Below are 13,017 nucleotides of genomic sequence, written 5' to 3' on the forward strand. Positions count from 1 at the left end.
AACGATTGAAATCCATAAAAATTACGTTAATTTTAAGCGAAAGGAGATATTAGAGAGAGAGAGGGACGAACGGTGCAATGGAGTGTTTTGAAGAGCTTTGAGAAAATAAAGAAAATCAGGGTTTTTATCCAAAAACCCGACTGATGCATCGATGCATGGCCTTGTGCATCGATGCACATTCAAGGAGTGCATCAGTGCACCTTCATGGTGTATCGATGCACATTCAAAGGGATACATCGATGCACTGTTCAGTGTATCGATGCATTAAGCACAAAAATGTCAAAAATCCGTTTTAAACATTCAAAATGCTAAATTAATAAGCTCTAGTGGTATTTGGCAACTCATATATTGAAAATTGATCATGTTCAATCAATCAATTTAATCGTTAAACTACATTCGAACATAAAATTAATTTTCACTAAGAATCATAAACTCCCCCTAACTAATAGCAAAGAATGTAATAAAAAAGTTATTATTATTATAAGCAATTTTAATTTATTCTTAAAAGTACTAAAGTTAATTTAAACATTAAGTGAAGATAGGTCAGTTAAACCTAATTATCTCCTAAGTGTCCAAAATCTTTCTTTGTCTAAAGGTTTTGTAAAGATATCCGCTAATTGGTGCAAAGTATCAACAAATTCTAGAACTACATCTTCCTTAGTGACATGGTCTCTAATGAAGTGATGTCGAATTTCAATATGCTTAGTTCTAGAGTGTTGGATGGGATTTTTAGTGAGACAAATAGCACTAGTATTGTCACACTTGATAGGAATAGTATCTACTTCAATTCCATAATCAAAAAGTTGTTGTTTCATCCATAAAACTTGTGCACAACAACTACAAGCTGAAATATATTCCGCTTCAGTGGTAGATAATGCAACACAATTTTGTTTCTTTGAAAACCAAGAAAGCAACATATTTCCAAGGAATTTGCAAGTACCGGAGGTGCTTTTCCTATCTAATTTGCATCCTCCATAATCCGCATCAGAGAAGGCATGCAAGCTAAAGCTATAGTCTCTAGGATACCAAAGTCCTAAACTAGGAGTGTCCTTAAGGTATCTAAAGATTCTCTTAACAGCTAGTAAATGTGATTCCTTAGGATATAATTGAAATCTAGCATATAAGCAAACACTAAACATAATGTTCGGTCTACTTGCAGTTAGATAAAGCAAAGAGCCAATCATTGACCTATATAATTTAACATCCACACATTTACCTCCTTCATCTATGTCAAGCTTTGTTGATGAGCTCATTGGAGTGTTATGAGGTTTCCCATTTTCCAGTCCAAACTTCATGAGGATATCTTTGACGTACTTAGCTTGATTGATGAAGATGCCATCTTTTCTTTGCTTGATTTGGAGTCCCAAGAAAAATTAGAGCTCCCCCATCATGCTCATCTCGAATTCACTTTGCATTAGCTTAGAAAATTCTTGGTAAAGAACATCATTAGTAGAACCAAAAATTATATCATCAACATAAATTTGAACTACTAATAAATATTTACCTTTATGCTTTAAAAACAATGTAGTGTCAACCTTCCCTTTTGAAAAACCTTTTTCAATTAAAAAATTTGACAATCTTTTATACCAAGCTCTAGGAGCTTGTTTTAAACCATAAAGAGTTTTTGTCAATTTAAGAACATGATTTGGAAATTTTGAATCTTCAAAACCAGGAGGTTGTTCCACATACACTTCTTCTTTTATAAAACCATTTAAAAAATGCACTTTTAACATCCATTTGATAGAATTTAAATTCATGAAAACATGCAAATGCTAATAACATTCTAATTACTTCCATCCTAGCTACGGGAACGTATGTTTCATCATAGTCTATGCCCTTTTCTTGAGTATACCCTTGAGCAACAAGTCTAGCCTTGTTTCTCACTATATTACCACTTTCATAAAGCTTATTTCTAAATATACATCTAGTACCTACAGTAGATTTATTACTAGGCCTTTCAACTAATGCCCATACTTTACTTCTCTCAAATTGATTTAACTCTTCTTGCATAGCCATAATCCAATGTTCATCTTTTAATGCTTCTTTGATGTTCTTAGGCTCTATGCATGAAATAAATGCAACATAATTACAAATATTTCTAAGAGAAGATCGAGTAGTTACCCCTATGGATGGATCACTTATAATTTCACCATCCTTGATATAGTTGTACTCTCTTGGATAAGATACTTCCCTTTCTTCAATTGTTGGATTCTCGAGAGGATCATGAGTTTCCTCATCTTTTGTTTCTTCTTTTGATGATGATTCTCCAATGTCATGTCTAATTTCATTTGCTTGCATAATACCTACATCATCATCAACACAAGAATCCTTCCTCGGAAGGGGATTATCATCGAAAACAACATGTATAGACTCTTCTACAACTAAAGTTCTTTTATTAAATACTCGATAAGCTTTAGAATTTAAGGAATAACCCAAAACAATTCCTTCATCACTTTTAGCATCAAATTTGCCAAGGTTTTCTTTACCGTTGTTTAAAACAAAACATTTACATCCAAAATAATGAAAATAGCTAATGTTAGACTTTTTATTTTTGAAAATTTCATATGGCGTTTTCTTTAAAATTGGCCTAATCATTACTCGATTTACAATATAACAAGCGGTATTTGTGGCTTCCGCCCAAATATATTTTGGAAAATTATTTTCACAAAGCATGGTTTTAGCCATTTCTTCTAAAGTTCGATTTTTCCTCTCAACAACTCCATTTTGTTGAGGGGTTATAGGTGCTGAAAAATTATGGCTAATACCATTAGAATTACAAAACTCAGTAAATCCAAGATTTTCAAATTCAATGTCATGATCACTTCTAACGCTAGTGATAGAGTAAACTTTTTCGTTTTGGATTATTTTTGAAAATGTGATAAAATGTTCTAATGCTTCATCTTTAGTACTTAAAAATAGAACCCAAGTATATCTAGAATAGTCATCTACCAAGACAAATGCATATTGTTTTCCACCCAAGCTAGTAGTCCTAGTTGGCCCAAAAATATCTATATGGATCAATTGTAATACTCTACTAGTTGATACATCATTACTGGATTTAAAAGAAACTCGCTTTTGTTTTCCTTTAGCACAAGTATCACAGATTTTATCATTATCAAATTTTAGTTTAGGCAACCCTCTTACTAAATCTCCTTGAATTAGCCATTGCAAAACACTCATACTGACATGTCCTAGTCTCCTATGCCATAACCAACTATCATGCTCATCCTCAGCAACTAAGCATAAATTAGTCATATCTATAGAATCTAAATGCACCATGTAAATGTTTCCTATTCTATGACCAACAAGCATAATCCGATTAGATGCAATGTCAATAACTTTACAACCATTAGTTTCAAACATGACATTGAATCCTTATCACAAAATTGACTAATACTCAAAAGATTATGCTTTAATACATTCACATATAAAACATTCTTAATTTGTATGGAAGAGGTATTACCTATAGTGCCTATACCTTCAATGTGACCTTTTGAGTTATCACCAAAAGTCACCTCTTCTCTATTTTTGGAATTGAGCTCTATGAACCGACTTTTTTCACCGGTCATGTGTCTTGAGCATCCACTATCAAGGTACCATGAGTTTGAATTTGTTTCTCGTGCCTTGTAGCAATGCTCTTTTTCCTACAAACATAGATTAATTTTTTATTTTTGGTACCCAGATTCTTTTGGGGTCCAAATTCATTAGTTTCCAAAATCCTAGTCCCCTTAGGTATCTATTTGTGTAGGATAACCTTATCTTTAGTAGTAATGAGTTCTTTAGGAACCCATATATTTTTAATGATTTTTTCCATTAGAGGTTCTTTGGGGACCTCTATGATTGTAGTTTCTAAAACTTTTTCTAACAAAGTTGGTTTTTGAATTTTCTCCTTTTTCAAAACGTTTTGATCCAACTTTATCCAAAGAAGCTTTAAGATCATCAATTTCCTTTTGATGATCATCATTGACTCTTGAAAGTAAATTTTGTAAATCAAAATTTTCTTTTCAAACTCTTCTAGTTTGATTTGTAAATCTTTTATTTTACTTTCAAGATCATTGTTGGTCTTGGATATGAGATTATTTTCATTTTTCAATTTTGAAATATCATTTTTGTATTTTAAAAACAATTTCTGATAATCCGAAGCCAACCCATTATATTCCTCTAATAACTCATCATAAAATAAATCATCTAAATCAAATGAGTTAGAGGTTACCTTAGAATCTTCCCCCAATACCATCAAGCACAAGTTTGCTACTTCTTGTTCCTCTTCATCGGAACCTTCTTCATCGCTCCATGTAGCCACGTGAGCCTTGTGATTATTCTTTGATTGACCTTTTCTCTTTAATTGTGGGCAATCATATTTGACATGCCCCAATTTTTTGCATTCATAGCAAATGATCAAGTCTTTTTCTTTTGGTTCATTCTTGAAGCCTTCATTTCATTTGAATTTTCTTTCTCGGTTTAGCCTCATCATTTTTCTGAACTGTTTGGCAAACAATGTCATCTCCTCGTTATCGTCATCTTCATCCGAATCACTCTCATCTTTTGTTGATTTGAGAGCAACTCCCACGTTCTTCTTCTTCTCATTCTCCTTTGGTGTCTCATCAATCTTATCGAGTTTCACCTCATCTTCAAGCATCATTTTTTGGGTGAAAAGGGAACTGATTATCTCTTCAAGAGTTAAGGACTTTAGATTCTTAGCCTCGATGATTATCGTCTTATTTGATTGTCACGATTTTGGAAGTGAGTAAACTAACTTTCTCACAAGCTTTTCGTTTGGAATGATCTCTCCATATGATTTGAGACCATTGACAATCGTTGAGAATCTATCCGTCATAGCTTTGATATCTTCATTTGGTTTCATCCTGAAATTTACATAGCTATGTGTTAGAAGACTAATTTTAGATTTTTTTACCTCGTCTGTGCCTTCATGAGTGACTTGTAGTTTATCCCATATTTCTTTAGCGATTGTAAAAATGAAAATCTTCTGTATTCATCTGGTCCAATATCATAAAATATGATATGAATGGCTTTGGAGTTGAGCTGGACATTCTTGTCTCCCATTCACTCCACAATCTTGGATGAGTGAGAGGCTTGATATATCTGTCTTCTACAACATTTCATGCTCCCATGTCACTTGCTTGAATGAAATACATCATTCTATTCTTTCAATAGGTATAGTTAGCTCCATTGAAGAAATGATGCTTGTTGACGAGTATCGAATCGAGACTGGAGTCGAAGTTTGAAGTGGAGGCCATTAATGACTTGATAATCGATGTAACTCTTCTCGAATCTACTCAAGAGGTGATTAAACTTTCAAATGAGTGAGGCTCTGATACCAATTGTTGAGTTAATCTATCGATGGAATCGGCCAAGAAGGGGGTGAATTGGCAATTAAAAATTCGGTGGAAGCTTTTGTAGAAAATTGAAAAGATTTGCACATCGATTTAGAGTGGTTTGAATTTTTTAACCAAAGTCTACATCCACTACCTTAGCTATCCACAGTAAGGATTTTCCAACAAATTCAATAATTTTTTCTTTCTTTTGAGGCCAAAGTGATAACCTTACAACTCCCTCAAGAATATACCCCAATTCTTGATAACACTCTTTCTCAAAGAGAAGATTACAAATTTGCAAACTTAATGAAAAACCTCACAAGGTAAATGTGTTTGCATAATTCTAGAATAAAGAAAAGAACACTCAAGAATGAATACAATTGAGTACAAGTAGTGTTCTTGAAAGCAAAATGAATATTGAATGAAAAATAGGATTGAAATGCTCAAACTTGAGGTTTGATGCTTTCTCTTTGATTCTTTCTTAATTCTTGATTCTTGTTGTTTCTTCTTGTTGATCAATGGCTTCTAAGCTTGTTTAAATACTCCTTCAATTGATTCTGAACGTTGGGGATGATTAGTGGAGTCAATAGAGTCATTTAAGTGTGAAAATAATTAATAAAACAGTTGGGAGCGTCTGGTGCATCGATGCATAAGGCTAGTGCATCGATACACTATGTGTAAAATTCAAATATTTCGACCGTTGGACCCTAAAGTGCATTGGTACACTAAGAGTGCATCGATGCATGAAGTGCATTCGATGTTTCAAACAAGCCCGAGTGCATCGATGCATAAAATGCATTCGATATTTTTATAAAAACCTGAGTGCATCGATGCATATAATGTATTCGATGTTCAATTTATTCAATGGTGCATCGATGCATGGATTGGTGCATCGGTACACTCTTTTGAAAAAATTGATTTTAAACTCTTTTTTGTTCGAAATACTTTGTGAAAATTGTTTCAAAAATATTTTAAGATTAAAACACAATTTTACACTTTAGTAAGGATTGAATTTGATCTTTGAAAGACTTTGAGTAATATTTTGATATTCGAGTAATTAAATCGAATATACTTAGAAAATTATTTGTAAAATCTTAAAATTCATTTATACTTAATTTGTTATATCAAAATATCAAAATGTTTTCAACAGTTTCAAAATAATGAATAGAGGTTGATTTCATGCTCGAATCAAGTGAAAACCATGGAACCCTAACCCCTATGATTTTCGACCCTGAGGAAATAATTAGGGAAATTTTTTTGATTTTTTTTTCATGGCTTAGAAATGATGTTTGAAAGATTCTTCAAGGTTTAAAAAGTTATTTGGGCCAATTTGTAACTTTGTAAAAGTTAGGGAACCTATTCGATAATTATGAAAAATTAATGGTTAATGTGTAATTTTTTAATAGTTGTTGTACTTTGCTGGAAATTAATGTTAGAATGTTGGAATTGATGTTAAATTGTGAAATTGGACCACTTTGGAAAGTTGGCAAAAGTTGAGTATTTAAATTACAAATATGGAAAAGTTGGGAACTTATGTGAAAGTGTTATGTGAAGTTTGGATAAATTGGATAAAAAGGAATTGAAATGGTCAACTTGAAGTGATAAAGTCAACATTTATTTTGTGACATGGAAATTGTATCAAATGAGCATCGAAATGTTTTATAGGAAATTATTATCTATTGTGTGCCTATTTTAGCGAGATTCTAACATGTGGTTTGAAATGTATATGTCTTATAATGATGTTAATTTAGATTATGATTGAAGTCAAGATCAAGCAAAATTAGAGTTAAGGATGAATGTGAATTTCTAAGGTTTGTAAGCTAAGGACACCAAGTGAGTGAATATTTATTTGTATTTATGCTATTGTGTAGACATTGGCTTGTGATGAGTCAGTTACGGAGTTGCTATGGTAAGAGTGACTCCTAATGTTGTGTGACTTTGTGATTCATGCATATATGTGCATTTGGTGAACTAATAAAATTAGTGAATAAGCTGAAAATGCAAATTGGTGAAATCTGCCTGGATTTGTGATCGGAGAAGTAAATTTAGAAAATCATTGGAAATTCTATAGAAATTATTAGAGGATGAATCTTATATTGTTGGATTTGTTTATCAGTCTAGTTTGGTTTAGAACAAACAATTACTGATTTCAAGAAGTATAAAAAATATATGAATTTTTAATCGATGATAGGTCAGAAAATAGGGTAGTAGATTCTACTTCAAACAACTTCTATAAGTCAGCTTTGAAAATCACTATAAATTGTACAAATGAAACTAGAAGAAGTGCCTTATATGGTTGGATTCATATTCAAGTCTAGTTTCTATTAGTAATGACAAAATAATTTTTGCATGAGTAGATTAATACAAAATAATATTCCTTTGAAGGTAGTATAAACTGCCAGAATAGGAAGTTGATATAAACTTCATAATAGAAGCAAATTTAAAGTAGAGGATCAAGCTTAAAGCTTAGTGAGGCTTATATTTTGACTTGTATATAAAGTATTAAAGTGAGTGCATTTATTTATGTACTTATATGATATGAGGAAGACTTACGATGAGTCAACCTCGAATGTTTTTAATATGCATATTTTCAAAGCATTTTGAAGTATTTTCATCAAGTTTTATGGAAATGATTTTATGAATGATTTTAGGGTATGAACTACCCTAAAACAAATGGATGTATTTTATACTATTTAACATCTATTGATGTATCAGAATAAATGATTAATCTGCGATTTGGATTTAATAGCCTAATATATATACATTGAGAGTCATAGGTGCAATTGTTAATACCTTAAATAAAGTGATTATCGATCAATTTTGTTTAATGCATTATTGTGTTCTTGTAGTAGTACTTTGTGTACTATGGTACTATGTGTGCAAGTATGGTTTTCACAATGAGTTAAGTTGTGAATTACCATTTCGAAATGTTAGTATAATGTCGTTGTATACTACAATACATATACTTTAGTGGAGCACTTCGGTGCGAATAAGGTACCTTGCATTCTCATATGTCATACATTGGGCTGTGAATGGATTTTGAATACACCGACTGATAAATATATTATGCATATGAAATAATATTTCGCAGGTTATGTGACGAAAACTTGGCTTATCAAGTCAGTTTTATATATTTTATACGATTTAATTCGTATTTTGATCTTTTATGGTTTATTTAAGTTTTTTTAAAATGCTTTACTTAACTTCTTATGCCTTATTAAGTGTATACTTAGCGTGTGATGATTTTCACTCTTAGGTAAAAGAAGTGAGTGGAGTAAGGAGATGACCTTGGCATCAATCATCGAAAACTACTTATTGGTATCAGTAATGACATTCTGCTGTTGTTAAATTTCTGGTTGGCATGTATACGTGTAAAAAAAGTATGTATTATTTGATATGAGTTTGATACATGTTATAGTAGAAATATATATTATATTAATAAACCGTATTATTTTAAGAAACAAAATGTTACTAATTTTCGAGTACGGAAAATATTTTAAAAAGCATGTGACATTTCTGACTCGTGTTTGAGGATGTATACGGGAAAGAGTTGCTACATGCTCCATCAACAATTATATTAAAAACCAATCATGGAAACTTTATCCGAGAGTTGGGAAATTGTTTGCTAATTAGACGACAGAACAATAAGAAGGTAAAAGGAATACCATCAGGCCGCTTGGAACCTAAAGACTATATATGTTTGATAATTAACCTTAACACGACTCTCACACTGGAGAAAAGATGGAGAGATTCTTAGCAGCGAAAAGACGAGAAGAGTAAGGAAGTTGCACGGATTTGTATAAAATTTTAATCACATGGAGAAGGCATTTATGCTTGTTGATCCATAAGAGACTTGGCACTTTCTCCTACCACCCCTTTATGTGTTGCAATTTCATTCGTCGCTCCAAGCTACTTTGTTTCGCAGTACGGACAGAGGGCTGCCTCATGATTCTATTCTTCTTTTCTATAAAGGAGGTTCAAGTCCTAAGAAATATTTCAATTTTAAACTTATTAGATAATAATTCAAGTTTTTTAATCTAACATTACGACGCAAGGATTTTTCATCGCGATGGGTGTCACTGTTTTCCTTAAAGTATGTTGTTTCTCAAGAGTGGAAGAGAAATAAAAAAATATTAAGATTTAACCTAATTATTAAGTATCAAGTATATATTGAATATAATCAAAATTTATGTATGATATCATATATTTAATTATAATTTATAAACAATTTTAATATTTATCTTTAAAAATTTATAAATGTCTAAATCCCAACTTTAATCTTACTCATTATTACTATTATGTAAAATATATAATATAATTGAATTAAAATCGAAATATTAGATACATATAGGGACAGATATATCGTTTTATTTAAGAATCGAACTTATAAAATCTTAAGAAGAGAGAAAATATATAAAATTTTATGAATGAAAATAAATTATCAATAAAAGATTTGTATATTATATGGAGAAAAATTATTCCCTCAGTTTCCTTCTGTTCATAGGTGGATATGCACTGACTTGATATAAGAAAACTCTAGAGATCGAGTGTGGAATTAAGTCCGGGCAAAAGATAAAAAGAGGAAAAATAAATTCCTTTCTAACCATTAAAAAATTATGGGAGTGAAGAAACATTCTTTTCCTCTGTTTCTCTTTAAAGATTTAACCAAAAACAAAAAGGAGTTAAAAAAATTACCGAAAAGTTTAATTCTTGAATCCCTAGCTTTTGACTAAAATATAATATCTACAACGGTTAAAGAAATGATAATTTTTAATCATTAGTATCTGATCTATTAATATACTAATTCAGATTGGGTACTGCAGAGGTTAGGGATACCCTCCCAACCCAATTTGCTCCATTCGCAAATATCAAGATTCGAACACCTAACTTTACTTAACGAACCTAATGTTTCATCCAACTAAACTAATTTATTATAGGTAAAATGATAATTAAATAAATGAAAAGTTTGATATTAATTAATATTCTTTTCCATCCAATGATTTCTCAACAGCCATTTTGCTGTCTCATCCTCTTCCTTAAAGCAGCGTCTCCAAATCCAAAAAGAGCAATGGATTTGTTCCTCACTCCTTACTTCAAACCAGTACTTATCACTGTTACAACTTAGATTCCAAAAGAATACATGTACGAGAATCTTTCAGTCAAACTTGTTCTTTAAGCATATATAATAACTTTAACCTATATTTTGTTCTACTTTCCGCTTCATTTTGAACACCTGATTCTAGTTTTCCTTTTCCCTATTGCATTGACTTGATGGTCGTGTTCATCGAGATTGCAGAAAAAATAATGACCATAACCTCGGTTTATCAGTAATCCAATCTGTCGAGACGTTTCTCTGTCCTGGCAACGGAGAGTGTAAATAGTACACCCCAGACGCTGTAACTAGTCTCGAAAAAGTAAGCGTTTATCTTCTATGAATCAGATTAAATATCAGAGTGTAGAGTTGCCACCAATCTTTTTATTCGGTGAGATTGATCACCAAAATGTCATATTATTTTAAAAAAAAATTCTAAGAAAAATATTAAAATAATACAACTCGGGTCTGTTTACCAGAAAAATGAGTTCGGGAGTCAGCCTCATATGGAAAAGAATTAGCATTCCCACAACGCCCAAAATTAATACCGGTATTTATTAATCAAATGTCTTTGCAGTAATTAAAAATTTGTTTATACTAATTTATAAAGGACCTAAATAAATTATTAATTAATTCTATTAATAATTAAAATAATAAATATATAAAATATGGGTTAAATTATAAAATGTGTAATTTACTAATCATGATATAAAATATAAATACTAATAATATGATTAATATTATAATAATAATTAATGGTTAAAATATAAAATATTGATACTAATTACTATAATTTGAAACAATATTGAGTTAATACACTAATAGTGTAATTTACCCTAAATCATTAACAAGGTCGGAATGTAAGGTATTAAAGTATTAGGGGTTAAATAGGATATTTATCCTAAAGTATATATATATAAAGTAAGGATCGAAACATAAATAAATAAAATTAAAAGACAAAATTAATATATACGAAACATGCTTTTGATGACTAAATAGCGAGGTTACAAAATTACAGGGACCTCGGACTCTATTTTCCCACACCCAAATTACACGCAAGTCCCTCCCCGAAATGACACCATTTGGGGAAGGGTATAAATAGGCCTTAATTAGGCCTAATGAGGTATCATACCTCATTCTCTCGTTGTACTTCTCTCTCTTTAGAGAGAGAAGCTCTCACATCTCTCTATAATTCCCTCTCTAGAGGGAATTCAACCCCGGTTGGCATCCGCACGCCACCGTCAACCTCCACCACCCACGGTGGTCGGATATTAACAAAATACACCAAATCACTCCCCCTTTTCTCCTAAACACAAATCTAGCAACATTTTTCCCCAAAACACTCTAGATCGCAGTAGATCTAAAACATATACCTTCGAAACTTGGCTTCTCCGACGACGCTATTTGCTTCTGTTGATGGTCGAAACTTCGAGGGTAAGACTATTTTCTCTCTTCTCTCTATTTTATGATTTCTATGGTTTGTGTTGCTGCCTTGGCTTGCTTTGTGGTTGGTTGTGTCCTCTTCTTCGCAGGTTCGACCCTATTTATAGGGTTTTTCGATGCACCCTATTGTCTGGTTAAAAGACCATACCCCGGTGAGTCACCGAAGCTACGGTGGTGACTCACTCTAAGGGTGGTGAGTTGTGTGGTGGAGAGACTGGGTGCATTAAATGCACCCAGATTGCTTCGATCTGGAGAGGATATGGCATCACCGTGGCATGCACTGGTTAGAGCATTCGTCGGTGGGGCATCATCATCCCTATGGCGGTGCCGGAATAGTCCTAGGGTTCCAATGAGTACCCTAGGGTTTGGCTGGTTCACTGTGGATCGTTGATTTGCTTCTGGATTGGACGGCTGTGGAGGCTTGCGGCACTGGAACCTTATGATGAAACCCTAGCAGCGCTTGGATTTGCTTCTGGCGTGGGCTTGATGGGCTGTTTGGTTCAAATCTGGGCCTGGATCGAGACTGCTGGGATGCTCGAATTGGATCCAAGTTCGAACTTGGATCATGGTCTGATAGTCTTGGTTTGTAATCGGGCTTTAGGATTTGTACTTTTTTTGGGTCCTGTAAAATATCAAGAATAATAATAATATAAATATAATAATATTTATTATATTTATTATGTATATAATAATAATATAATTATAATGATAATATATATAAACGTCACTTGGACGAAAACCATTGTCGACACAATCATGTTGATCGATAAAAATTAGGCTAGAGTATATTATATAAATGATATCGATTATAAGACGTTTTTTAAGTCTTTCAATTATTAAAAGTTATGAAATAATCTTCGATTATAAGACGCTATTTTGTTGAGTTTTTAACTATAAAAGTTAGAAAATAGTCAATTGAATATTCATATGCTTCAAACTCTTCATTTTCTGTTAAAAAATTAAGAGTTGGACATTAACCTACTGACTATGATATAATAAAATTATATTTTAATTATGTATACTGACACCGTTGTTGCTTTCAAGCATTTGTGTACTTACCCCTAAAAATTAAAGTGATTTATTCACTTATAATCTTAAATTCCTTTAGTGGTGCAAGGGAACCTACGGGTCAGATAAATCATCAGG

The sequence above is a fragment of the Hibiscus syriacus genome, unplaced genomic scaffold (assembly GCF_006381635.1).
Source record: "Hibiscus syriacus cultivar Baekdansim isolate YM2019G1 unplaced genomic scaffold, ASM638163v2 tig00000218_pilon, whole genome shotgun sequence".
Classification (NCBI taxonomy): Eukaryota; Viridiplantae; Streptophyta; class Magnoliopsida; order Malvales; family Malvaceae; genus Hibiscus; species Hibiscus syriacus.